The following is a 27175-nucleotide window of genomic DNA, read 5'->3' on the forward strand; positions in this document are numbered from 1 at the left end:
TCCTACTTAAGCAATGTTCAGCCAGTCATGTTTTTTGGGTAGCAGAGATGTTGGTCTGTTTGAGAATCCAGTATGTTGGCTTGGAAGCTAACAGAAATCGTAGCATGGGATTTAGCAAGGAACCAGCCAGAAAGCAGCAGTGAAGTGTGTGGCGAGTACAAGTGGACCGAGGCTGTGGGCTCAATAGACCCATGTTCTGGGTTACAAAGATGGGGGAAGGCAGGGGATGGAGGCTGGGTGCAGGCTGGTGGAAGCATGCTCCAAGGGTGCTTTAATGCTGCATTGCTGACTACCTCTGGACCTGTTCATCACAGGTGCTGCCTTTCCAGCTGTCCCTTCTGCCCTCTGCCATTCTTTGGACCTTTCTTTGAGGTCTTTTCCTGTGACAAAAATGTGTCAGGGCCAGCAGGCAACCTGTCTAAAAGCAAGCCTAAGTGTCAACAGAGTTGGAAGTCTGAGATGTCTTTGGGGAAAAGGTAATAATGAAAGTGATGATGCTCAATTGCCTTTAATCCATTTGCCTTTTAATTCCATGATAAGGGGCACCAATTAGCTTATGGAAACACTCATCTTTGAAATATTCACTGGGATGCTATAAAATTGGCTTCAACTTGTCTCATCTTTTGGCAGGGAGAGGAATCTAAGGAAAGGGTTGTGGGTTTTTGTTTTGTTTTTTTAATTTAAAAGAAAAGGAGAGGTCGATATTATAGTGTCATGTTTCCACGGTTCCCAATATGTTCCTCACTGTGTGACCACCAGGGCAGTTGAATTCAGGTGTCTGGTTTTGGACGGTCGTGCCCAAGCGCGGTGGTCATCCAAATGCAGGAAGGCGTACACATGGCACTCATCATGAGTGACCATCATCTCTTAGAGGGATGCCGCAGCATCCCATGCTGACAGCCCTGAGGCTCGTTGTCCTCTGCTAATCACATGCCCTGATGTGTCTAAAGAGTGTCCAGAGTGCCACTGGCTGCCAGCCCCCCAGGACCCTGGGCTTCGGTTGCTGCCCTGCTCAGAGAACAGCTTGCTTCCCTGGCAAAGCGCGCTGATTTGCTTTGGTCTACTTCATCCAGATGCTTGACTTCTAAATAATTTAGAAGTAGTTCTATTAAAGAGCCATTAAGAGGAAAAAGAAAGAGAAACCTTCTGGGAGAAACCTTGTTAGTAGCAAGTACACACATAATGAGATACCGGACAAAAGGAATCCGTACCTTCACTGTCAGAACGTGTTAGGAGAACGCCTGGGTGTATTTGGCTGGCTGGTGTTACCGTAACAAGGTAGTGGTCACCCAGATAAGCATGAGAAGATGCTATCTGTATTTAGATTTTATGCGATGCCTTTTGTAAACATATTTTGTGCTGTCATCTGTGGCTCGCTTCTTCATAGGGAATTTACTTCAATCAGTGTGCAAACACTCTGTTCTATATTTATCAGTAATTGCCCAGAGATTGACAAGTATAGCAGTCAAGGTAGATCAGTTAACCAGAAAAAGAAGTAATGGGAACTGGAATCAAAATAGAATTGGTCTGTTTCTTCACAGTCATTTTTTTTTTTTTAGGTGGTTAAAAATTCAAACAAGTGCTGTGTGGATGATAGGCGCTGGTATGATGGCTGTGGACAGAACAGAGTGGCCGGTTCCTCGCTCACAGCTCAGATCTGTCTCTCCCACTGTGATTGTCCAAACTGGATCTCTGGACCAGGCTTTTATCTCCAGAGGGCAGGAGAAAGGCACATGCATTAGTAATGTGGCCACGCAGTGCCTGGCAAACTTTATGCTAATTACATAGGAGGCTTTCCTTTCTCTCTTCTTAGTTTTTAATTGCTTTATTTCCCGTGCAGCTGGCCGGCCATGGCCATCATCCAGAGAAGACCCTTAAGTGATCCTGACCATTATCACTGTTGATTTTACAGCCCAGCATGGAGGAACAGCAGAAGAGAAGGAAGGAGTGCTCCTGAGCCCGGGTTTCCCAGGGAATTATCAAAGCAACCTGGACTGCACGTGGAGGATATTGCTGCCGGTGGGGTTCGGTGAGACAGCTGGGTTTGGTTTGATGCTATCACAAAAGATGTGGTGGGGAGATCCTGTCCCTGTTCAGTCCGTGCTGGATGCCAAGTGCCACAATGACTTACAGAAACTGTTGTTTGACCTCCTGATCACACTTGCCGTTAAAGATGCATTTATAGGGTGCTATGAAATAATAGATATTTTTTTCAGAAGCTGATGCCAGGATGCCATGGAATGTAACAGGTTGATCCAGATTTGTGGGCATGCCTACGAATCGGTTGTAATACCCTCTTTTTAGTGTGTAACTCCCCGTCTTAACTACTCACATTTGTAATAGCTGTAAAACGTCACCAGTTCTTCAGTCTTTAGAAATGTAACAGGTGACCAGAGCTTGTGTCAGATTATGTCCTGCCTCAGCTGGAGTTTGTGCAGGCATCAGCACATTCAGAATTAGGCTCTCCCCAGCCCTTGGTAAAGAGAGAAATTTGCCCGCCTCCAGCTCAGCTCTTCTCTAGGCCAGCCCCATCAGGGTGCCTGATTGCCAGGAGGTGGAAGTGTTGCATGTCTGGAAGAAATGCTGAGTCTCCTGGTTTCCTGAATTAACTCTCCTCCTCCGGCTGTAGCTGCCGTGTGCTGCTGGGGAAACAGCCCACCCAGGGTGCTCAGCCCGTCCTGCCATCTGAGCCGGCCACGCTCGCTTTGGCAAGGGGTGATTCCTGTCGCTCTGTGCCTGCCTTCCTAGTTCCTTGGGTGTCAGGCAGAGGGAGGCATGTGCACAGGAGCTCTAGCAGCGTGAAACTACAGGCGTTAATAGCCTGAGCTTGCCTGAAACTACAGGCACCCTCTACCTCCAGCAGGGTAAATGTACTGCTGATGCCCGGGGTATACTGGGCATCACTGGGCGAGCAGTGCTGATGTGCTGAGGCTCAAGTGTAGCTTTAGAGGCACTGTTCATTCCTCCTCTCCAGATGCTCACATCCAGTTCCTAAACTTCCCCACTGAGCCGAACCATGACTTTGTTGAAATCCGCAATGGGCCATATGACACCAGTAACATCATCGGGCAGTTCAATGGCACCAAAATCCCAGGCTCCCTCCTGTCGACGTCTCATGAAACCACTGTGTACTTCCACAGCGACCACTCTCAGAACAAGCCAGGCTTCAAGCTGGAATACCAAGGTAAGGAGGCTGGAGAAGGCGCTGCAGTGGGACAATCCTGTCCCCGGGTGCTGATGGAGAGGGCAGTGGAGGGAGGGGAGGCATCACGGTTGTTGCTGTTCTGTTGAATTAATTCCATGAGGACTCAATCCAAATGAGTGGAAAGGTGTTACATGAAGGCCATGCTTAATCCTAATGACTGGGATCTGTTCACCCGGACTTATGCCTACGGCAAATAACGAATGTTCCTAGAATGCTTTGTGACAGCGAAATGCCTTTGAATTAGTTCTGGCCAGATTCACTTAGAACTAGGCTCTGTTGAGTGTCATGTGCAAAGAGAGGAGCCCTCAGCCGCCATGCATTTGCTGCGGAATTCTGCGGTGGTTGTCAGTCTCCGCTGAAGTCCAAAGGCATCGTTTGCTGCAGCCCAGCCTTGTGCCAGGCAGGCTGGTGGGGGACCAGCTGAGCAAAGAGCCAAGGAATATAACGGTGGGGCTCCCATGGGTACCTGGAGTAAGAGGAGAGGAAGAAGTTTTATTAGAATCAAAAGATGCCCTCAAGCGTAGTTTTTGGAGATGATGGAGGAATGGAGGTGCCTTCTCACCCAGCCAGAGTCCTTGAGCAGCTCCCCGGTTTTGAGTGTGGTGTCCTCTGAGCAGCAGCCACCTCGAACTCTGAAGGCAGTGCCCCATCTCTTTGTGGATTTGCCACTCTTTGAAGGTGCTAGGTCGAGGCTGCCTGTGTTAGTCTGCCCTGGTGAAAGAGAAGGAGAACATGAACTTCTGGCCCTGCTTGATCCGCAGCTCTGCCATAATGAATGTCTCTGCAAAACCTTTTGGTCTCCTCTGTCCACCTGTCCGTGGCATATGGGAGTGTAAAATGGCAAAGGATGCCAGGGGCAGGTCGTGTATTTCATCCCGAATACAATTCAGATGGGCTTTGCTGCGCAGGAGCCAAGTGGTCCAGCTAGTGCCTGGGAGAGAGATGGGAGGAGTGGGAAAGGTGGAACGTGTGTCCCCAGCCACATGACTGACAAAGGGCTGACTCCCCAGAAACAGCAATAAAAGCCGCTACTCATACTTAATTGAAAACATTAATTTTGTCTTGGCTGTCCTGTTCGCGCACCATATAATTCGTGCGCTGCTGCACAACTTAGGAAGGAATGTGCTCTGTGAGGCACTCTGGGTAATCTCATGTAAATTGCTATGCAAATTAGCTCTAGCAAGGCTGCCCAATAATTTATAATGCCAGGTGGAACATGTTAACCAATTGACTTGCGTTCGTCATCAGCGTTGTCTGTGTTTTGTTGGAAAACAAGGCAGATTTCCCAATTAGAAGCGAAGTGTGGGGTGACTGGGTGAATATGGGCTCGGAGGCGCCGGCGGACTGGGGCAGACCCTGGTGCTCACGTCTGAGGCTCTTGCGAAGCTGGATTTTCCTTCAGCCTTCGTGCAGATGTGTGCATGGTTCATTAAAGTTTATCTCCTTCAATTAAGTGATTGTATGAGGAAGCTCTTCCGTCACATCTGGCACATCACATCAGGCACAAGTCTGTGGAGCTGCTCCTACACAAAAAGGAGTGTGTGTTGCTACACATGAGCGTAGCACTGAGCCTGAATTAATAAGTTGTGTGGGGAGGGAGGACCTGTTTGCCTAAGCCAAGGGCTGGGCTAATGCAGCTATGTGGCTTCTGGAGCAGAGCTGGCTCAGGCAGGGGACACTGCGCTTAACCCTGTACCTGCAGTTGTTGCAGGCTGCCAGTAATGAGCTGCAGATGTGTGATCGTCATTTCAAATGAACTTCCACGCCAGGGAGGCCCAGAAGCTGTACATGAGACTTTCAGACCTGGGGACCTGCTGTGGCCCTCCTGCATACATCCAGCAGGACGTCTGTCATCTTTCTGTCCCTCTTTTTTGCTGCCCAGGCTTTCTAATTGCTTTGCAAGTTCATTTGGACCTGGGGGATACCTCGTGCAATAGAACTGTCACCTTGATTAATGAATTGGATGCTGCTGTCATACAAATCATCATTTCCCCCCTGCTCAGAGGTACTCGGTGAGCAGCCAGCTGCTCAGCGGTTCTGGTCCAGCCTGTGCTGTATGAACAAGTGGATGGATTTGCTCACTGGTGTGATCTCGTCAGGAGCTGTATTTTCCATGCATGGGTGCAGACAGCTGGTGGAGCCCAAAGATTCTTAATAGGGCAAAAGACAGTTTATTTGCACACCTGGCTGTCACATCTGTACAAAATGCCCTGGCAGTCTCCTTTCATCTCTGAAGCACTTAATAAATCTATAGTAACAGGATTAAGTTGAAAATTTTAGATGTAGTCTTGACAGATACGAATTAATCAAGGCAAACCAGGCCAGGATTTTGGGGCTGGATCCTCCTGTATCCAGAATTGCTATCTTTTTATCCAAAATATGGAAAGAAAAATGGGAAATGGAGGATCTTTAAGAGTTATTGTTTTGGTGGGGGATATTCATTAGTTTTGTGTTTGTTTGATTCCCTGCAGTGCCCTGTGTGGGGAACATCACCACCCAGAATGGTACGGTTTACTCTCCTGGCTTCCCCAACCAGTACCCCAATTCCCAGGACTGCGCTTGGCTTCTCACAGTGCTGGTGGGCTATGGAATCCACCTTCACCCTGCTGCAGACAGAGCCCTACAACGATTTCATCACTGTTTGGTGGGTACAGCAAAGGTGTGAGGAATGACTGGAGTTGCTGCTAAGGCTCCATTTCAGAAAGATGCTCTTGCTGATAAATAGAGCACCTGTTGCTGTGGTGTGTGGGTAGTGCTATGTTTGAGAGTAGGAGCATCCTCTGGAGACACCGGGATGAGGATTTGGAATTTTTTAACTCTGGGTGCTTGATAGAGCCTTTAGATTAAGGATCATGTGCTCCATGCGGTTGGCAAAACGGACAAGGTGACTGTCTCCAAACACTGCTGATGTAACGTTCCTGAGAAATGCAGGCAGGGAGTGCAAGGTCAGTGAAGGGAATGATCCCTGGCTGACTAGGCTGCTCATGCCAAGCAATGGAAGTGTCATCCTTTGGGTCTAGAGGGCAGTCTGGACGGGAATCCTTAGCCTCCATGGTACATTTGCCTCAATGGTGTGCAGCTCACAAGGAGTGGTCCCACCTTGGGCCGTATGGCAGCATCTGTCAGACCTTGCAGATCTTTCTTGCCATTGATTTCTGTGGTCATCAGCAATTAAAAATGAAGCAGCCCATCAGACCTCCGCAGCGCCTGGGCTTGGCAAGACTGGTTTGGCACCATGAGCAGGGGCTGAGCGGCTGGGGGGTGCAGACTGGTGTCCCAGCTGCGGCAGGAGGGTGTTGGGCAGCAGAGCCTCGCTTGTCCTCCTGGGTGCCTTCATCAGCCTCTCCCTGCATTTCCAAAACGCTCTGCTGAATGGAATAAGGAGCCACCTCTTGGGAAGCTTAGGGGGCTTTGCAGAGGGCACTTTATGAATGGTAAATGGGGTCTTTATCTCAAGCTGAATTTAGTTGAGATGAATCTTGTTCGGACTGGCGTAATAAGAGTTGCCTTTCACTTCTGATTTCTCTGATAGACATCTTTATGGGGCTCGTTGGTTTTTTTTTTTTCCCTTTTGCACTTTATGGCTACCTGCCTGTGGATAGAGGCTGAATGAAGAAAAAGCCATTGATAAAATCATCTACACTTACCAATGTCCTCTTTTGGTTTTTCTTTTGCCATCGGAGATGCACAGCCCTACCATCCAAGCTGCTCTCCCAGGCTGCAGAGGCAGTGCTGGAATGGCATTAGGCACCAGCCCTGGCTGTGACCCTCAGCTGCCTTTTAAATAGCAGCAACTGGGAGCTCTGACCTCTGATGTAAAGTGGGTGCAGCTCTGCTGCAGTTTATGAAGTGGCACTGATTGCTTCACCACAGGAGTCTTGCAGGCTGGGATCTTCTTTTCCTATTTGGAGAAGGAAAGAGAAATGATGTATTGTCAACTTCATTCAACCAAGGGAGCACACATAGCTGCCCTGGCTAAAGAGCTTGTAGCACTCAGTATCTGACTTGCAAAATATCTCTATGTCTGTTGTGCCAACAGGGAGTGAAACTCCTTGGGAAAGCTGGCTGTAACTCTTCAAGTTCTGAGGTTAAAAATGAAGTTGGTGTTTTTAATGGTCTACCAAGTGAGCACTGCACTGCCAGAAGAGGTTATCCTGGTTAGGCTGGAGTGGGGAGGGGGGCGGGGGGTCCAGGACAGCTACCAAGAGAGCTGATGAGACTGGAATACAGATGTAGAAAAGGGAGGACAAGGAAGGAAGAGCATGCAGGAGTTCCTGTGCGTGCAGTATAGGAGGTTGGTTGTTGCTGGGATTAAGGACGTGTAATAATGCTCTTTCCTTGTATTTCTGACATACGATTTTAGGGATGGTCCACAGCAAACAGCCCCACAGCTCGGTGTGTTCACTGGCAACTCTGCTAAGAAATCGGCCCAAAGCTCTTCCAATCAGGTCCTGATGAAATTCCACAGTGATGCAGCCAACGGAGGGATTTTTGCCATTTATTTCTACAGTCTGTGTTGTTTGCTGAGCAACACGAACTTTATACCCACCTGTGGGATGTGGCGGGGCATGGGCTAGCTGTGGCTTGTGAGGAAAAGATGTGAAAAAACATGCTTTTACCTGAAGTCTTCCACAAAGGGCCCAGTGCTAGACGTTTGAGATTGAAGGTCGCTTCAACCACTGGCAAGCGGTCACACACCCCGTGCAGATGTGGAAAGCCATCTGTTACGTGGTGATCGTTCAAGCACAGATCAGGTCCCTGCAGGCGAATAGCCATGCCAGCCCTACACCTCTCTCAAGGTGATGCCTGCAAATATTGTCCTCTCTGTGGCAGATCCCATTACGGATACCTCCGCTTTGTCCACCTAAAAGTCCCCTTCCCCGCGGTGCTGGCTGGATGTGGTATTGCTTTTCCAGTGCTGTGCTAAACCAACTGGGCCATATTGGTGGCTAGTTTTAAATGGCAGCTGTGTTCCAGCTGAGGGGTGACTTCATTCCTCTAGGGAGGAAAAGGATTGCCATAAATCCTTGAATTACCTGGGGATTCTTTGGTGTGAGTGCAGCTCATGCTAAGAGCGATGTCAGGAATTATATTGAAATGAGACCTTGTGCTTTCTACCACGAAACAAGAGCCCAACTTTAAATCGGATTAGCTAACAGGTTCCTACAGCGGTGCTGGGATTTGGGAAAATACAAATGGAGACCTCCTCTTGCTGGGGTAATTTGCTGGCAACAACGTTCAACAAAGCCTTGGTGTGAATTACAGGATGGATCTGTGCAGAATGCCTTAGCTTATGTTCAGTTCTGAAAGGCAAGTATTATACAATAGGCTGAATTTAAAGAATGTTTGCTAGGTTTTGGAGGGAATTGGTTTACTGCTGCAAAATACTGTGAGATTTATATTGCCAGACAATGGTGCGTATATAACAGTTATGCAAAAAATTATGGCTTAGGTAGTTTGGCTCAGAAATGAGCAGTGTGTAAACATGCTGCATTTCAGCGAGTGCTTCCTTTTGTAATATGAATTAGATTGTATCATTGCTATGGTTAGAGCCCATCAGCATATGTTGCCATTCTCTAATCTTGATAGTGCTTTGTGCTGAAGTTTCTTTAGCTTATGTGGGTTATAAAGCCACTCACAGGCACGAGGGGTCTGGAGCTGGTGTTGGCAGGAGCTGGGACAGCCGTTCATTCCCCGTGAACCAGCTGGGCACTCTGGCAACTGCTTGGCCTTTCATTAGGGTCATTTACTGGCTCATTGCTTCCTTTATACGTGGGGCTTTAGCATAAAGCCTAACCCCAAAGATGGAAGCGATTGAGGTGGTTGCCTCCAGGGTGAGACATTTCCCTCTTTCCCAGGCTCTGGCTCTGCATGTGGTGCCTTGCACGCCACAAGAGGTGTGGGAAAAAGGGGGAAGTTTTCACACTGGGCTCAGGCAGTGCAGTCAGTTAAATCTTTGTCATCACCCTTTGGGGTGTAACTGCAGGAAAAGCGATTTCCTCAGGATTTTCAGCAACGTGTATTTTCATTTCTGTGTCTGCATGCTGGCAGATCTAGGATATAGGAGACATCCTTCCTCAGCTTTAAATTGTATTTTCCCATACAGAGATGATCAGCACTGTGTCAAGAGAACTGTTGCCCTTTTAAATGGCTGCAAAGAAACGTTTCCTTAGGGTGGAGGAAGGGAAACAAAAGAATGATTCCCAGAGCTTAAAGATTCAATAGCATCCCTTGAAAAATGATGATATTGCACCTATTATTAAATGGGTTAGTTCAGGTGCCAACAGGAGCTGATGTGTGAGTGTGATGGGAATGAGTTTTATGGCACAGTAACTCAAGGGGGTCCCAGTGTGGTTTCAAGGACAGGACTCTGTTTTGTCCTGGTGAGAACAAATGGATGTGCTGTTGAAAAGAGCTTTACCAGTGCTGTATCACCGCTATGCTGAAGCCATCTTAATCACAGCTCTGTATTGAAATATGGCCCATTAAGGAGAGGAGACTAATGCTGTGAATGCTGGGTTATCTTTCCACTTCAATAGGTGCTGTCAAGCACTTTTTAAGTAGCATTTAATATAAATTTTTGTTATGCTTTCCTTTCCTTCTTCCCCACTGTCAAACATCTGTTTTGAAAGATTGGAAATAAGTGTGTTCCCTCCTGGGATGGCTCTTTGCTATGCAGCAGGATTCTTCCCTGCTGCCTCCTGTCTCCCGCTCCCATCGCACACATGGGCTCTCCTGGCTCCTTTGCTCATCCATTCTCTGTGCTGCCAAGGTGGGTTGCAAGGAAGGGGCTGACTGTCCGAATTACAGAGCTGGCACTTTCCCCTGACCCCTCACCACCCCCACACGCTCGCCCCCAGTTGAGTTCAGCTCACTGTAGTAGCCCATGGCTGGTTTTTCCTCCCCGTTGCACACATGGGGTGTGTAAGCCCACCCCTCACGTTAACAGCAGCCCCTGAATTCCCTCTAGCTTGCTCCCCAGACCTCCAAACATCACATTTTTCCATGCACCTCTTGGAAAGTATTGTCCTACCGTGGATTAGGGGGTAAGGAACCTGGGGCAAGACGATGGAGCATGTGCTTCTGTACATGCGTATTTAAGCATCACTAGAAGCCTCATTAAGGTTGCTGCCAGGACTGCTAGCCTTTCCGCGGTGTGAAGAGTTCATCATTGTGGAGTTAGTAAGAATTAATATTCAGTGGCAGCTTGAGCTCCTGTATCTTAAATTAACAGGCTGATATAAATTTCAGAGGAAGTTATGCTTGTCCAGGGTCAGGTGCAGGGGGAGCAAAGATGCAGAGAAGTGCTGAGCAAATAGCAGTAAGTGTCTTCCATTAATATTCATTTAGTTCCCAGTACCATATTTTCAATTTAACAGTGTTCATAGCTCCTGTGTGTTTATTTTCATAAGCAGCGCAGTGCTCAAGCCTTATGCACCCACATGCTTGTCAGCAGCGCGTTTCTTTTGCCCACTGTTAGCTGATCTTGAATTTTTGGTGGCAAATGGGCTGTTTGCAATGTATTCGGTCAGGTGTGTGAGCCGTAAGGAATTATTTCAGCGCATCAACAGGATTTCTTTTTCCTGTTTAGCCACATAGTACTCCTGAAAAAAACACCTAATTCAGCAAAGAGTGCAAGGTCTGCCTGTTTTGCCTTCCGTGAGGCACTGACAGCAACCTTGCATAGGTTACGTTGTGAACTGCAAGCTACGTATAAGATTTGCAGTTGAAAACACTAGCACTCCTGCAATTATTTGCAGAAGAAATTAACGAATAATTCCAAGTTTAAAAAAAATAGTCAGTGAGTTTTGTGAGTTCTGTTTGAGGGCAGGTGGTAAGGATGAAATTCTCTGAATAATTGTTGTGATCTACTTGGTGCTGGAGCAGTCTGAGGCTCTGCCTGTCATGAGATGGACCCGATTCCACTGAGGTCACCAGCATCTTCTCCCGTACTGTCCCAAAAGGTGCTGGTAACATTGCCTGGCATCAGCACCCGTCATCCAGACGGACTGACACTGTCTGGGCACCTGCATCTCCACTGAGTGACAACAATGTGTTTCCTATTAGGTGTAAAAAAACTGGAAAAAGCTGCTTTGGGGGACCCATACCTGGATCCATCTCTGTAGGGTTTGGAGGGGGAAAGGGCTGGTTGCACTTTTGCCGATTCCTGCTACTTGTGGAGAGGGAGGATTTGCACTGATGTCCATGGTGCTTAGCACCGAGATGGCTGTGGCTGCTTTCACCCCCAGCCTAACTTCTGCTACTCTTCCTTTGCTCTTCCAGCCTACCAGCTCTTCAGACGTCAGCCTCCGACCATCGTTCCCAACGTAGAAATCATCACTGAGAACAAAGAATTTAACAAAGGTAGCCTCTCCCAGGCCTCCTAGCCCTCCATTCCCCCTCGCCAGCTGCTGGCAGTGCCCACAGGAAGACCCCCAGGTCCTGTCACCCCATATCTGGGGGTTCAGGAGACCTTTTCCCATGGGTGACCGCATGGGGAGCTGCACGGGACCTTGCTCAGCACCCGATATTCACAGGGAGTCAAACTGATCTGATTGTCCTGAGGCTCTTCCTCTCTGTTAGTACAGCAGAAGTGCTTTGGCTTTTGAGAGCCCCGAGCTTGTTCAGAAATATTCTGAAATCTTTGCCACAATAATAGTTTTCAGGCGTTTCAAACAAAGATTTGTGTGAAAGCTTAGAGGCCGTTATTCTTTTCTTTGAGAACTTTTCACCCATATTGACTGTGCTTTTTGTATTTTATTTTATTTTTTTTGCTGTGGCGCATGGTTACATCCACATTTTAACTGCGTCTGCAGCCAGCAAAGTAGCTGTGATTTTTTTTAATTTTTTTTAAAGCAGCTTTTCTCACTATCTGCTCTCTTTGAGGAAAGTCTCTACCTGAAATAGCTTGCACAAATCATAATAGTCTCAGCGGCATGACAGCAGTTTAATCCAACTGAGACTCCAGCGTGCCTTTCTATGCCTTTTATTTCTGCATCTACGCCTTCTATTTCTGCATGGTCATGCCAGAGCTGGATGGCAGAGGCGCAGCCGAGAGGTCTCTGCTCCCCGTGGTACCCCCTTTCCAGGGCACGGCTCAGTCTGCATGAATTGATGCTTCTCTTGGATCAAGGTGTTTTCTGTTTCCGTCTGTAGGTGACATAGTGAGGTACAGATGCCTTCCTGGCTTTACCTTGATTGGAAATGAAATCCTGACCTGCAAACTGGGCACTCACCTGCAGTTTGAAGGACCTCCCCCGACATGTGAAGGTAAAGCTGGGGTGCCCAGGGTGGCAGCTGAAGCCCCCCTACTCACAGACTGCTGCAAAGCAGGGGGGGCTTGTAAGGGAGGGAGCAAGCTGGGTGGCACTGGAGGAGGTTTCCTTGCACATGTTGCATCTGTGGGGTTAACTCTCACATCTCCAGGGTCCCAATAGTGCAAAATCGCCCATCAGGACCTGATGAGGAGGGTCAGGACGCATCACCGTGCAGGGAAAGGCTGTTCTCCCAACCCGCCTCGCAGGCTATGCCATGCACCATGTGCACTGTGACTGGGCTCGAGCAACAACCTGCAAATAACAGTGAGATATTTGCTGCGTAACTCGTTGCCACAGGTCCCTAATAAATGATGGGGAAAGTTCCTGCGCCCCCTTTGCTGGCTCCAGGGATTTTGTGGGGTCTCTGCATTGTCTGGGGGGCAGGGGCGTTGCCTCACAGGAGGGACCTCTGGCTTATACCCCAAGCCCCCCGTTCTGGAAGGCATTTCAAGCTTGTGGAGCTGAGCAGAAGTCTGTGTCTGACTGGATCCCTGAAGTCATTATAACAGTCACCCAAACATCCTTATCCTGGGAAGGGGGAGGAATTCGGCACTGATGGTTTGCCAGTGACACAGGAACAGCCGAAGGAAGAGCAGGGCTGCAGCAAAGCAAGCTCCTCCAGCGAGGCAGTTCCGTGAGGAGCAGCTTCCCTATTAGTGCCACAGAATGTATTACATGGGAGACAAATGAAAGTCCCAAGCATGCTGCGTTGTACACCTTGCTGCTGCGCAGGAGGGATCCCAGAGATGTTTCCATGCTGCCATGTTCCCCTATTTATCCTCTGGATTCCTGCTGGTACTTTTGTTCACTCCAGCTGTGATTAAATAATCTCCTTCATTCCCTCCTATCTGAACATTTTTACCATATAATGGGATATTTTTCTATAGCTTTATTCTCTCTGAAATAGCATGAACTGAAGGAGAGAAAGGGAGGTCATTCAATTATTTACTGATGGTTCTTAGCCTGGGGGTAAAGGGACTGCTTAAATTACATCTGGCTACCAATTAATAGAGTCAAAAAATCACTGATGAGATTAAGGATTTGGAAAGAATACACTGTTCTTTCTGGATAGTTCTGGCTGTTTTCTATTAATATAAGTACAGCATTTGCACTGGGCTTTAGTGACATGAGTAAATAATCTCTTTCTTTTTACACTTTTTGCTCACTTTGTGTGTTTGCCTCCTCTTCTGGGGTGTATTTGCTGGCCTTTATGTTTAGCATTTTCAACAGGATTTAATATTTCCACAAGCTGAATGGGGTGTATTGATTCCAGAAAGACTTCTGAAGTCCTAGTTAACAGCTCGGTGGGTGACCTGGGAGAAGCCTGTAGCTGCACACTTTGTTCTGATCCAGGCAATAAAGTTTCCAGGGATTCCCGGGGAGTGCTTTGTAACTTGAGAGTAGTTGCTCGGTTGCAGCACCGTTCGTTTCAGAAGAGATGTGAAATGATGCAAAGACAGTTGTGTTTGTTTGCATTGCTGCTTTTTGTCCCTTCCTTTCAATGTGGCGATTGCTGGGATTTGTGGAAATGCAGCACACTTCATTCGGAGCCTACATCAGGGTCTGGGGATTCTCCGCGAGCCCCAAGGGTCCAAGTGGATGTAAGCTGGGCTCTGTCTTGGCTTAGTGTGTCAGGACAGACCTTCTTGGCCGTAGCACCTTGTGTTTTCTTCCTCTGCAGAATAGGAAAACTCATTTTTTATTGTCTGTTCTTCCCGTTCCCTGCAGTGTACTGTCCGATGAACGAGGTTTTGACAGACTCCACCGGTGTGATCATCAGCCAGAGCTTCCTGGGAAGTTACCCTCACTTCCAGACCTGTTCGTGGGTGGTGAAGGTGGAGCCTGGGTATAACATTTCCCTCACCATTGTGTACTTCCTGAGCGAGAAGCAGTATGACGAGTTCGAAATCTTTGATGGTAAGAAAGTCACCCTTTTGCCCATGACCTGAGAGGAGGTTGTAGCGAGGTGGGGTCGGTCCCTTCTCCCAAGTAAGAAGCAATAGGACAAGAGGAGCAGCCTCGTCGTGCCAGGGGAGGCTTAGATCGGGTATTAGGAAAAATTTCTTCACCAAAAGTGTTGTCAGGCATTGGAAGGAGCTGCCCAGGGATGTGGTGGAGTCACCATCCCTGGAGGTGTTTAAAAGACGTGCAGGTGCTCAGGGACAGGGTTTAGTGGTGGACGTGGCAGTGCTGGGTTAATGGTTGGACTCGGTGATCTTAAAGGTCTTTTCCAACCTGAATGATTCTGTGATTCTATGACTTGCTTAGCAACTGAGGGGAAAAGGAAAAAGCAGCAGTTTGGATAGCTCTTAATCGCTGTTCCCAGAGTGCTCGGGGATGGCTTTCCACCACTGCACCTACAGCCTTCTCCTGGACTTGGAGAAAGCTCCTTCTAAGACTCACGGATTCTCTGCATAAGAAAATATCAATGGTTTGATATTTTATTTTATTTTTTTTGTTAGATGGAAAGTATTTTTCAGAGGGGAAGGAGTTAGAAAACTCCCAGGATAAACTGTAGCAGACATTGCTGGGAAGGGACAAGTTGGGAAGGTGGGAATTCTCATCCCTGAAGCCCACGCAGACCAGATTTTCTGCACCCCTGAGCTCTCATGACCTGATCGGGGATCTGTCGGTACTCATGGCGAAGCAGCCTTGTAGCTACACGCCGAACACAAACACGGCACTGATGCCTCTGTGGTTGCGCGTGGGGACTTGCGCGGGAGGCATGCTGCCTGGAGCAAAATCCCGGTCTCGCTGCCATCGGTTCCCCAGGAGCCAGGTGTCTGCGCAGGAGCTCGCGTTCACAAAACAGCCCTGAGCGTGAGCAGCCGTACCCAGACTTGCAACGAAAGCTGCCGTGCTACCAGTTCCACAATATGCCCGCTCCTTCTGCGCGCCCTGGCACATAAGACCTGTGAGTAACTGCATGGCAGCCCTGACTTTTCCTCATTCCCTCCTTCTTTACAGGTCCCTCTGGCGAGAGTCTGTTGCTCCTGTCGCTGAGTGGGAACTACTCTGCCCGTCACCAGCAGCAGGAACAAAGTCTATCTCCGTTGGTCCTCTGATCACACCTACAGCAGAAAAGGCTTCAAAATCTGCTACTCTGGTGAGTAGGCAGCAGGGGCGAGGTGCTCGGCCAAGGGCACAGCCGTTTCTTCAGCCAAAGATCACCATGAAATTGCTGCAGAGGGGCATAGGCCATTGTCGGCAGAAGCTGCCAAAGCCTGGGAAGGCACAGAAAGTTGGGCTGGTTCTGCACTGGTGAGGCTGGGGGAGGCAGGTTCCTTTCCAGGAGAAACCTTGAAGCTCTGGCTGGTTTCTGAACCCCTCTTAAAAATCAGAACCAGAATATATAACCGTAGACCACATGGCTTGGGGTGAACGGAACCCATCCCATGAAGCTCACAGTAAAGATTGCAGTGTTAATTACTGTGTCCTTGCCACAAGGCCATTTGGAGATGTTTGAAGATGAACATCACTAAGAACATGTGTTTAGGAGCTGCTTGGTGCACAAGACACAACTTGCACGTGACTGATGGTGTTACAGCATTTGCAATGAACTAGTTGAACCATCCCGTGCACCTGCTCCGGCATTGTGCCGCTGCTCCCACGGGATCCAGACCGGGGAGCCTGGGCTGCTTGATCAGCACAAAACTGCTGCTGGCTGCTGAATGTTTGCAGAGAATTCCTTAACATGAATCGCTGTGGTTTGGAATTTAGCAAATCTTAATTAATGGAAGTTATAAAACTGAGCTGAAAAGTTGCCAGTGTGTCATAAATAAATAATTACTGTACTCAGTAAATGAATTGGGTAATATTTAATTATCAGAAATGAGTCTTTATTTCTAGAGCTGAGTGAAACTTGGACACTAGCCCTGTGTTCTTTCCCCCCTTTGAGTTTTTATTTATCCATCACAAGTTCTCGCACAGCCTTAGGTTATGGGAAGTGCGCTGTCATTCCCGAGAATAGGAAGAGAATTTCTCTAGACGTTGCCCATCCAGTGACTGATTTATTCGCTTCTGCCTTTCTTCCCAGCTCCTTACTGTAGCCTCCTGCAGCCACCAGCCCACGGGCTGATCCTCAGCCAGACGGGTCTGCACCCTGGCAGCACGCTCCGCTTCAGCTGCAACGCGGGCTACCGTCTCGTTGCCCACAGCACCACCACCTGCTCCCAGCACCCGCAGGGCTACTTCCACTGGAACGAAGCGATCCCTCTGTGCCAAGGTAAGAGTGGGCAGACAGAGCGTTATGAGAATCCGGGAAGTCCTGGGAAGGACTGAAGAAAACGTGGTAAAAATAAAAACTGACTGTAATTGTTCTCAACAGGGAACTGGAGCAGGATTGGAGCTGCAGGCAGGCAGGGAGGGGTGCTCCTCTCCTATCCATGTCCTTGGGAATAGGTGGGCAGGGAGGGAAGGGAGTAACTGGGAGCGCTCGGGATGGGAGAGAAAAAAATTAGCTGTGTAAAGGCAGCTGCTGTAGAAGTGTTGGAACTGCCAGTCAAGACACAGCCAAGCCTTGGTTAAGGACAGGAGAAGCCATTGCCTGGAAGAATCTGGAAAAACTGGCAGGAGCATGGGTCCTGCTGGGCTTTTGTAACTGAAATTTCCTTTGGTGTTTCTGGAAGTGGCCTTTCAGGTCTGCATCTCTCAACAGGGGATGAGAAATGTCTTGAGATTCAGGTGGTGCCCCGTTTCTGTTGGCTTCATATAAGCTTTAGGCATGTAGTTGTTCTTTCCACATTTCCTCCTAATTAACCGTAATCTTTATGACATATCATACTTAGCACAGGGCTCCTTCCAGGCGTGGGAGTGGAGGGGAAGACAGGGCAGCGTGCCCTGGGGGCCTTTGCTTCGGCACTGTTTCATCTCCCTCACTGTGTTCCCTTTCTGATTGCACCTCTTCCTCAGCCCACCAATAAACCCTGTTCCTTTATGTGGATGAAATGCCCATCTTTATTCTGATGAAGCCTTTCAGTGCCTTTGAACATTCATCCATGTTCCAAGGGGACCAAGCACAGGGGATTGATACTGCATTGACTTCCCTGGAAACTAGCCAGAAAACAGACAGCACAGGCAAAACCTCATTGCACTGTCTGCATTGTTGTCCGGTCCAAGCTGTAAAGAAAAACAAGGTTATTTAGTGTGGGAGGCACCAAAGAGCCTTGAAAAAATCCTTTCTGTGCTCCCAAATCACTTAGTTGCTTTAGAAATTGCACAAGGGTGCAAACAGTCCTGCTGCCGAAGGGTGGTTTTGTGCTGCGGGTGCTTATATCCATTTGGAGCCCTCCCAAGGCTTGTATTTATTTAAAGGTGAGTGGAACGCAGTAAACCAAGGCCCTGCTACCCAGTCCTGTTGGCAAGGGTGAACTGGGAAACTGGCCACAACCTCAGATAGCGATGGAGCCTCTGTGATAACAGACAGGTGCAAACACAGAGTGCTGGAATGAGCAGATGAACAGCACGACAGGCTGTCATGGCAACTGTGCCTCCTGAATCCTTAGCCCAGTGCGAGGAATTCTCTGATGTAGTTCATCTTTTTTGAGGAAAATGGTGTAATCAAGAATAGGTACAAATGCAGCTAAGTTTTTATTGCCCTGGTATGCTGGAATGCCATCTGAGCCTGGTATTCAGCTCCAAAATCTGTTTCCTTCCAAAAGCTGTGATGGTGTGTGGGGATTTTAAACATGGAGGTGGGGAGGAGATAGAGAGAAGGTGTGTGGGGAGGTTGGGAGAGGATGCTCTTGGATGAGGGATGACCTGACAGCGGTGATTCAAAGCAGAAACGAGTCCCTGAGCACCAGTTCCCAGGCCACCGGGGAGGGAGTCAGAGCCAGACCACCCACATAGCCTGGGAATGTGGGGGGGGTCCTGTGGTGTTGCTGAGCACACCAGGGCTGTGCCGTGGGGTGGAGTGGTGTGGGAAGGGGATTTGCCATGGGGAGCTACATGAGAAGCACTAAACCCACCCTGTGCCATTCTGGTTCAGCTGAAGGCATTCCATGCCCAGAGCTCCATCGTGGTGCCAATCCACAGCAGTCACCACCAGAGAAAGAATTTGGGGGCCAATTCAAAGCATTTCAGAAGGCTCGTGCTCCAGTTTCCCCTGTGGAGCTGGGGGGGGGGGTGTCCACTGACCACACAGAGAGCAGCTTGGTCAGGATCTTGGAGCTCAGTGTCCCTCTGGAAAAGCCTGGCTCTCCAGGGAGGAGGACAGCTCGCTGGTGGTGTTAGATCCAGAGGCTGAAACAGCCCCTTTGGGAAAGTCACCCTCCTCTCACTGCTTCCCCATATCTACATCAGGAATCTTAATACTGCCCCATGGTTATCAGGTGCCTTGAGAGGGATGCGGGAGGCGAGTGAGCAGCAGCGGGTGGGAGCTGTAGGAGAATTCATGGTGGAGCAGCTCCCCCCCGCGGCCTCCAGCAGCTGACAGCCAGGGCTGGCTGCGCTTTTCTTGCCTGCTTCAGCTACATAAAATCCAAATGTCTATTTTTTAAAATTTTATTTTATTTTTTCCTTCCCCTTCACATTGTTCTCAAAGCCAACTGTCATCCTTTTGTTTTGGGCCGTACTCCAGTCCTCATCCTTTCTGGTGGCCAGAAGCGTGTGGCAGAGGTTGGAGGACTCGATTCGTAACACTATACATAAATTGCTTACACAGCCAGCAGTGGCAGGAGGAGGGGAATTGGGGTGTCCATCAACACACTGTCTAGGTTAACAAATGACATTTCCCATAGCTCCTTTCTGCCAGCGCATAATCCTCTTCCCCTTCCCAATCCCCTCTGAATAATCTTTACTACATGCTCACTCCTAGCTGACATTTATGGAAGCAGCAGAGAATATTTTGCAGGGAACAATCTTGTGTTGGCACAATGGGGGAGAACACAAGATGATCTAATACACCTTTTCTGTCTCTGCTGCCTATTTTTAAGCTGCTTTGGTTTTGGAATCCCAGCTGCAGATTTGCTTTCATAGCCTCTGTCCCTTTTCCTCGCACATCATCTTCCTGCCGACAGAGTTTTTGTACCTCTGAACACCCATAAGTGCTTCTCCTCCTTTTTTCCCTGGACCATGCTCTCCATGGGTCTCCAAGCCAGATGCTGGTTTGCTTTCCCCTCGAACACCCACTCTTTTGTCACCTCTTAATTCCAGTGGATTGCAGTGCCCACAGAGTCTCAGAAATGCTTTTTGGAGCAGATGGAAAGCTTATTGCCACCTCAAAAATCAAGCTTCTCTGCTTTGTGAAGGGCTCTAAATACAAACTTGCTGATACACATTCTGCTCCAGGATGCTGAATTTGCGGAGAGGGAAGGATCCTGCCACAAGGGCAGGGCTGCAGAGGTTTCAGCCCCGGTTGGCTTTCCCTGTCCAAGTCTTTATGTTGTAGCCCAACCATCTGCAGGTGAAGAGGGTTAAGTGGGTTTTTTTTATCATTTCTGGTGGCTTAATGACATTTTTAATTAACTACATCTGGCCCAGAAGCACTGTGTTATTGCTAAGTTTTGTATCAGTGCAGGGTTTACGCAGCGGAGAGACTCCAAATGATCAGACTGACCGCTTGAGAGGCAGGCAGGGGGCTTGCTGGGAGGAGGAAGAGGCAGGAAGTCATCGTCATCCTCCCCCTGTGCAGAGAGGCAAAGGGCAGTGCTCACTGAGCGGGAGTGTGGTGGCCCTGGTCTCTCTTCGCTCAGGTGTCCCTCCCTGCAGCTGCTGTGACTCAGTTTCCTGGTGGCAGACAGAGGTGATGAGTTTTGGTGAAGTATCAGGGTGCAGAAGAGGATTGAACAGAGGAAGGAGAAGGCTTTGCTGGGGGCAGTGGCCTGGGAAGAGGGGCAGCTTTCTCCCCAGCCTCTTGCGTTGGGTGCAACATCAGAAAGTCATAATATGAGAACTACTGGGTGCAAGAGAAAGAGCAGGACTTGCCAGGTCCCCTCTTCTTTTGCCTCAGAATGAAATTGGTATTCAGCGTGGCTGCTGTTCTAGACACCCAGCCTTGTGCGGAGATTTGCCAAGCTCCTTAGCTCGATGAAGTGACATATGTGTGATTATCATTTCTACCAGGGATCTGCCTGATCGTGCTAATACGAGCCTGCTGAATTACTCACACCTATTAGCAACACCAGCATCTGCAAGGTGCTGTGTAATTGTGCTCCAGGCTGGGGCTCTGGCCGACTCGTGTAGCAGTAGTGGGATGAAAGTATCTTGGACCTTCAGCAGTAGGAAATCTCTGGTGGTTGTGCTGATGCTACATATGGTAAGCTTGGTCTCTCCTTTCCAGTGCCCAGTGGATTCCGTGTCACCAGAAGGCGAGTTTTCTAAGGTTGCTGATTTTCTAGCCCTCGTCTGTGTGCAGAGGGAACAACAGAACGGGGAGTGTGTGTTGAAGTGTCAGCATGTGGCCCGGGGGACATAGGTTCAGCCTCCAGTTCATGCATTAGCTGAGCGGGAACGGCTCAGGCTGCTCCAGGAAGGAATGGATTTCCTTTAGAGTATTTTTAAAATGCAGACAGCTTTTTGGGTTAGGTGTTGGCCTCTGTTTCGGTGCTTGCTAGCAGGCTCTGCTCATCCTGGTGCCCCACAGGGGCTGGTGGCACCCCACTGGCTGGTGGCCTCGCCGTGGCAGCTCTGCAGGTCCCAGGCTGCTCTTCCCCCTTGGCATCCCATGCCTGTCCAGGCAGGTGGGCTGGCCATCTCCATCCCCAGCAAGATCGGCTTCCCCTGGATCAAGGACTCAGAGAGGGATGGGAACCCGCACGGTGGTTTGGGAGGCAGGTCAGGTTTTGGGTTTGGTTCCCCAGCTCTTCCGAAGGCTGATGGAGAAAACCAGATTTGAGTGACAGACTCCCGGTGCCTGTGTTCCCAGCGGTAGGGAAAAGGGTAGCCGGGCTTGTCCCGTCCCGTGAAACTCTTGCAGCATAAATGAATGTGAGTCTGGTCTGTCTGTATTCGGCTGTCGCTCATCTTTCTGCCACCTACCTGTCCCCTTTCTTGCCCTGTTTGGCCCCTCTCCTGGCCGCAGAACTGAGGATTTTGGCAGGAGCGGTGCAGAGCATCTTCTCCGAAGTGCTGCCATCTTGAGCAGCCATTTGGCATTGTGCCTGTTAACAATTTTTTTTTATTTCCCCTGAATTCCCCCCCTTACATTCTCAGCCGTAATGCTAAATTTAGCCTGCCTTCTGCCACAACATAATTACACAATTTGCTGCCTTATGTAATCCAGGAGTGCTGTTGGAAAAGGGTTTCAGCTTGTTGCTGCTGTCGGATGTAAATACAAAACATTATTGCTATCTAATCCTTCATCTCTGTGTGAAAACTTTTGAATGTTGTGTTGATGCATTTTGTGTTACAGATATTATAGAAAGTAGGAGCGAGAGCCTCTTCTAGTAGAAACTGGTATTCAGCGTTCGCTTTGCTGTTACCACACCGATGGACGGTCTGATCCTCTGTTAAAATGGGAATTCGCTGCAGCTTCTGGGATTCACCAGGGGGCTGGAGCTTCTGTAAATGGGAGAGCTGGGATCTGGGCTTTCAGCTCACCATGAATCGATGATAAAATTGGAAGCTGACTGATTTCACGGCTGTGGTGGTGGTTTTTTTCCCCCTTTCTCAGCTCTCTCCTGTGGAGTTCCCAGAGCCCCGAGGAATGGTGTTGTCTTTGGGAAGGAGTACACAGTGGGAACGAAAGCCATGTACCAGTGCAACCAGGGCTTCCAGCTGCAGCCCGGCAAGGAGCCCAGCACGAGTGCCTGCAGGCAGGGCAGTGGAGCAACGGCAACCAGCCCCCACAGTGCGTGGGTGAGTGTTTGCAGCAAGTCCCATGGGGAATTCGGGAAGTCCCTTCAATAATGCCTTCCAGCTCTACCCTGGGTAGCTTTGCCTCACGGGTGCACGATTTAGGGCACCAGGTTTGTAACCCTGCATAACTTGGGTCTGATGTCCCATCCCCTCTCGTGGTGTCTTGCTTTCCCACCCAAAATTTCTTGGATGCTTTGTATAAGAGGGAGCAACCCACCCTACGGAGGATATCCTTTGAACTGACTCCCCCTTCATCAGCTGACACCATCAGCTGTTGTTGATTGATCAGATGTTTTGTGGGACACACACAAAACAAAACAAAAAAAAAAAGCAGTGTTCCTGGAAGGCTGACTAAAATAAACAAGCCTTATGTTTGCTTTAGGAAAACACCCATAAAACAGAGATGCTAATACTGGCCCCCTCATTAAAAAGCCAACATGCTTGCTGAAATGCCCTGGGGTTAAACACTTAATGTCTTTTATCTCATTTCTTTTCCCTGACTCGCCACCTCTGTATTTCAGCTGTCACCTGTCCCAATATTAACAGCATTGCAGTTGAGCATGGGCAGTGGTGGCTGACTTACAAGAACCAGTACCACTACAATGCCCAGCTCATGCTCATCTGTGACCCCGGCTACTACTACACAGGCCAGCGGGTCTTCAGGTGCCAAGCCAACAGCAAGTGGTGCATAGGCGAGCCGATGCCAACCTGTAAAAGTAAGAGCAGCAAAGCTCCAGAGCCGCGCCAGGGCCAGCCAGCCTTGCAGGGAATGGGGGTGCTGTTTGCTGGCCGATGGGTGTGCAAGCTCTGCTGTGGGCGTGCAAACGTGCCACGGTCCTGGCTGCTCTCGGCAGCATCTGAGAGCATGGCTGTGGGACCGCTGTGGTGGAAGGGAGTTTGGATGCAGGGAGAGGTCGTCTGTTGATTGTGGGGTTTGGTTTAATCTAAACAGTTCTGTGAGAGCTCAAGCCTGTTAGCTTGTCTGTTGCTGGGGGGGTCCCAGCAGCTTCGCTGTCACTGGTGCCAGTTGCTCTGAAGTTTGCTTTTAAGAAAGATGATGATAAATTCTGATTTAAAACCTCACCTCTTCCCATTTTATGCAAATGCCAAGTTTACAAGGGTAACAGTGTCACCTGTAAATCAAAAACACTCTCGGCAAACAAGCAGCTCACTCGGTTCTGACACGACTGCTGTGCTTTGGATCTTTTCTTTTGTCAAAGGTGGGTTTTTTCACTCTTAAGTGCAGACAGAGACGGAAAAATTTCTTCTTCAGAGTGGCAGCTTTCCCTTCCCTCCTGCTTCCCTTTGTTTCTAGAGATGGAACTGCCAGCTTCGGTGACAGGTGTAGTCTTACCCCTGCTAGCTCTTCAGCCAGATCCAGGAGCGTGAGCCTGACCTCGTTTTATTTCTTCAGCGTTATTGCCACCTAAAGTCAAATGACAGCATCTTGGCAATGCACTAAGGTCAGGAGCACCCAGTGTGAGTCTCTAGATTTCTTGTTGAGTGTGAAAGCTCCAGAGGGTCTGCAGGTCTTTAAGTCAGATAAAATAAAGAGCTGAATTTTGCATTTGCACGGGCTCCTGGCTGGGCTCCAGCTGCACCCCACCAACCAGCCTTTCAAGTTGACACCACTTTGTTAATGACAGTACTGAGTGACAGTGGCACTTAACTGAACTTAACTGAAGCAGTTAACCCCATAATAATCACTATGGTGCATGCCATTGGATTCAGTTAGCATTACACTTAGCAGTTCATTCAGTTTATCACTCTACAAATCAAATAAACTATTTTTCCACCTTGCCACTTCAAATGATGCTACATTTTTTTTGCATATCTTATTCAGAAGTACGTATCTCTGAAATCAATCTGTATGCTTGACCCTACAAGGATAAAAAACTGATTATCTCACAGATGGCACAGAAAGGGAAAAGTAAATCTTCATTTGTTATTGAAAAGAAAGAAGGGAAATCAGATTGCTTGTTAATAAAGTACAACCACCCCCCAAAAAAAACCAACAAAAAAAAAAAACCAAAAACCCCACAACATCAGAAACAGCATGCCAATGTTTTCATCATATGCAACACCTTTTATTTTGGCCCTACCTATGTGGAGCAATGCAGTGCTTTCCACACTGCTCTGGAGTAGAGGTCCTTCTTCCCCATCCTACTGCAAGCACCCTCAAACAGTGAGGGGAGGGGACCCCTTAGCATTTGCACACACAGGCAGAGCCAGCACACAGTGCAGACAATATCTGCAAAAGCCAGCATAAACATTTGCTACAGCTGGCAGATCTTACCAAGTTCTGACTGGAACGTTAAAAATGCTTTGAGCCATGCCAAATTTTCTGCTGCTTGTGGGCAGCTAGAGTGAACAAGTTACAGTGTCTTACCAGGCATTTTTCTTCACTGCTTGTCCTCTTTTCAGAAGTCAACCAGCTTGGTTTTACTTAACTTTTCCTAAAATAATCTATCAACAATATTGTCAGGCTGGGAACAGACATGCCTTTCTTCAGTTTACAAGTAAGGGGACACTAGAATAAAGCAGCAGCCAAGAAGCTGTTGGATCATCAATTTTATACATAAATAAAACTAGGCATTATAATTGTCCTGGGGCTTTTTCCAGCTTAGAAACTCTACTCTAGCCCACTTCCTCCCCTCCAAATCGCTTTGGAAGGGAAACAAAGACCTTCAACCTGTTTTTGATGAAGATATTTTTAGCGAAGACATTATTTGTGAGATATCCTAATAATAGAAGCTAGAGATGTCTTAGTGAAGCAGGTGTTATTCACTTTTGAATACCTGTGTTGTGTACATCTGTTTTGTCTCCTTACTCTTCAGCGCTAATTACAGAGACACTGAAAAATAAATGCTGTATGTTAATTCCAGTCCTCATGTCCAGGAATACTTCTAAACTGTAAGAAATGGACAATTTAATTCTAAAAAGCATGTCCACTGCAGGGAGCACCAGCAGGCAGATAGGCACTAGTGAACAAGGCATCACACAAGCAATTTCATTCTCTTGGGACCAAAGTATCCTGCATTCCTAATTGCATCTTTATCTTTTCCAAACTGTTTGGTTTATAGCCTTGTGCCATAAATCTCCATGTGGTCCATAAAATAGTGCAGCACAAGCTGCACCTTCTCACACCATACATGCTAGCAACCCCTTTCTAGCCTGCCCCTTTTTCAGGTACATCTCACACCTGACTTATTCTGTTTAGCTGCTGTCTCTGTTGGATTGACATGCAGCATGCAGCAGTGATTTCACATGTAGCATCACCGAAGCCTGTCTCACCTCCAGAGCAACATGCAAACTGCTGCCTGGATGAAAGATGACGGTGATGTCCAGCTTACCTGCTTTTTCCCCTCCTCCTCTTCCCATTTGTCAGGTGCCCCAGTTAAAACAGGACCAGTCAAACGGTGATGTAATTTAACAAGCGAAAAGCGACATGGGAGCTGGCTGTGGCTGACACCCATGGTGCCAGCTACCACTACACACATATGCATGGCTTTGTCATTTTATTCTGAAACAACTACTCTCCTTGTTTGCTCTGAGTGCAGGGATGCCAACACACTGCAAGATGTCAAGGTGCTGAGCAGCTGCTCAGCCCCTGACAGACACATGTAGCCTAGGATGTAAGCAGAGCTTCATCCCAGCTGTTACCCCGGGGGTTGTCAGCACAGGCAAGTCATGAACTGACCCCACCTCTGTCCCACCCAGACGTCAGTCCACCTCCTGCTGTGATATCCAGGCTCACACCTGTGTGTCAGGCTACCTCTGCAGAAGTTTATCACCAGGCTGGTTTCATTCTGGCAGGCTTCCTTGGGACAGCTAGGAGAGCTGATAGGGAAAAAGAAAAGGGCTAGTCCTTGAGTTTATTTAAAGACAATCTCCAGAATTTTGTTAATTAGCATGGCACAGGGAATGGCACGCCCACTTCACCTTTGTGTTATTTGGGGTTTTTTTTAAACACTATTTTAAAAGAAATACCAGTCTGCCATATTGAGGATCTTCAGTTCCTATCTGTGGTGGGCCAAGATAACCACAAAGTATTCTTACAACGTGTTTCTAGAGGGAAGAGCAAAATGCTGCAGCCTTCTACTCCCCTGTGCCCATAGACCATGCAGACAACCTGGGAAGGGAAGGTTGTCACACCCCAGCTCCCTGTGAAGACCCACCACCTTAGCATTCGTGTGGAGCCTGCTCCTTCTCGGCGCTCTCAGGCTGGTATACCAGGGCGTGCATCCCTGGTGCACACCCTGGGTGCAGGGCTGGAAAGGGAGGGAAGGAATCCCTGAGTAATTAATAAGTTTGTTTACCAGCTGGTCTGGCCCTTTCCTGCCTTTGCATACTCCCCCTGGTTCTTCCTAAGGCACTCGTCCAAGCTGTGCTCCAGGGCTTGCGACACTGACTTCAACCTTGACAATCCTGAGCACTTTTTACTTCCCTGGACCTGGAAGCTTTTTGAAATGCTTCTAGAAAAGGGGGAAAACCAGACTTAATTGGCACCAGAAGGGCCTGGGAGGTAGGTACCCCACTGAATTCAGAGAGCCAAGGGATGGAAGCAGGCATCCCATTTGATTTTCTACAGATGTGTCTCAGGGAAAATGCCTTGATCACATTCTGAAGCTCATGCTGGAAACACCTCCTGGGCAGGGAGCAGGAGGATGTCCTCCTGTTCCCCCTCCCTAATGGGACTGCCCTGTATTGGCCTGACCACAGCAATTTCTTGACTGCTTTGGTAGATCTCCATTTTGGAATTAGATAAGTTTGAAAGGTCACTGTAGGCTTAAGTTTCCTTGGTGGGATCCTAAGGTAATTTGCCTACCTAAAGTTACTGATAGTGGAGGGCTTC

The 27175-nt window shown here is 48.6% G+C and overlaps 2 long non-coding RNA genes across 2 annotated transcripts; both read right to left on the reverse strand.

Moving 5' to 3' along the window:
• Nucleotides 1-303: 303 nt before the first annotated feature.
• LOC130146082 (uncharacterized) lies at nucleotides 304-3853 on the reverse strand. Its single transcript, XR_008820757.1, has 3 exons — nucleotides 3768-3853; nucleotides 1212-3671; nucleotides 304-380 (listed from the first exon to the last, which is right to left on the reverse strand). It is a non-coding gene; the product is annotated as an uncharacterized LOC130146082 (long non-coding RNA).
• On the reverse strand, nucleotides 3843-26067 carry LOC130146081 (uncharacterized). Its single transcript, XR_008820756.1, has 3 exons — nucleotides 11314-26067; nucleotides 6853-7106; nucleotides 3843-3916 (listed from the first exon to the last, which is right to left on the reverse strand). It is a non-coding gene; the product is annotated as an uncharacterized LOC130146081 (long non-coding RNA).
• Nucleotides 26068-27175: the final 1108 nt, after the last annotated feature.

Source organism: Falco biarmicus, chromosome 3 (genome assembly GCF_023638135.1).
Source record: "Falco biarmicus isolate bFalBia1 chromosome 3, bFalBia1.pri, whole genome shotgun sequence".
Classification (NCBI taxonomy): Eukaryota; Metazoa; Chordata; class Aves; order Falconiformes; family Falconidae; genus Falco; species Falco biarmicus.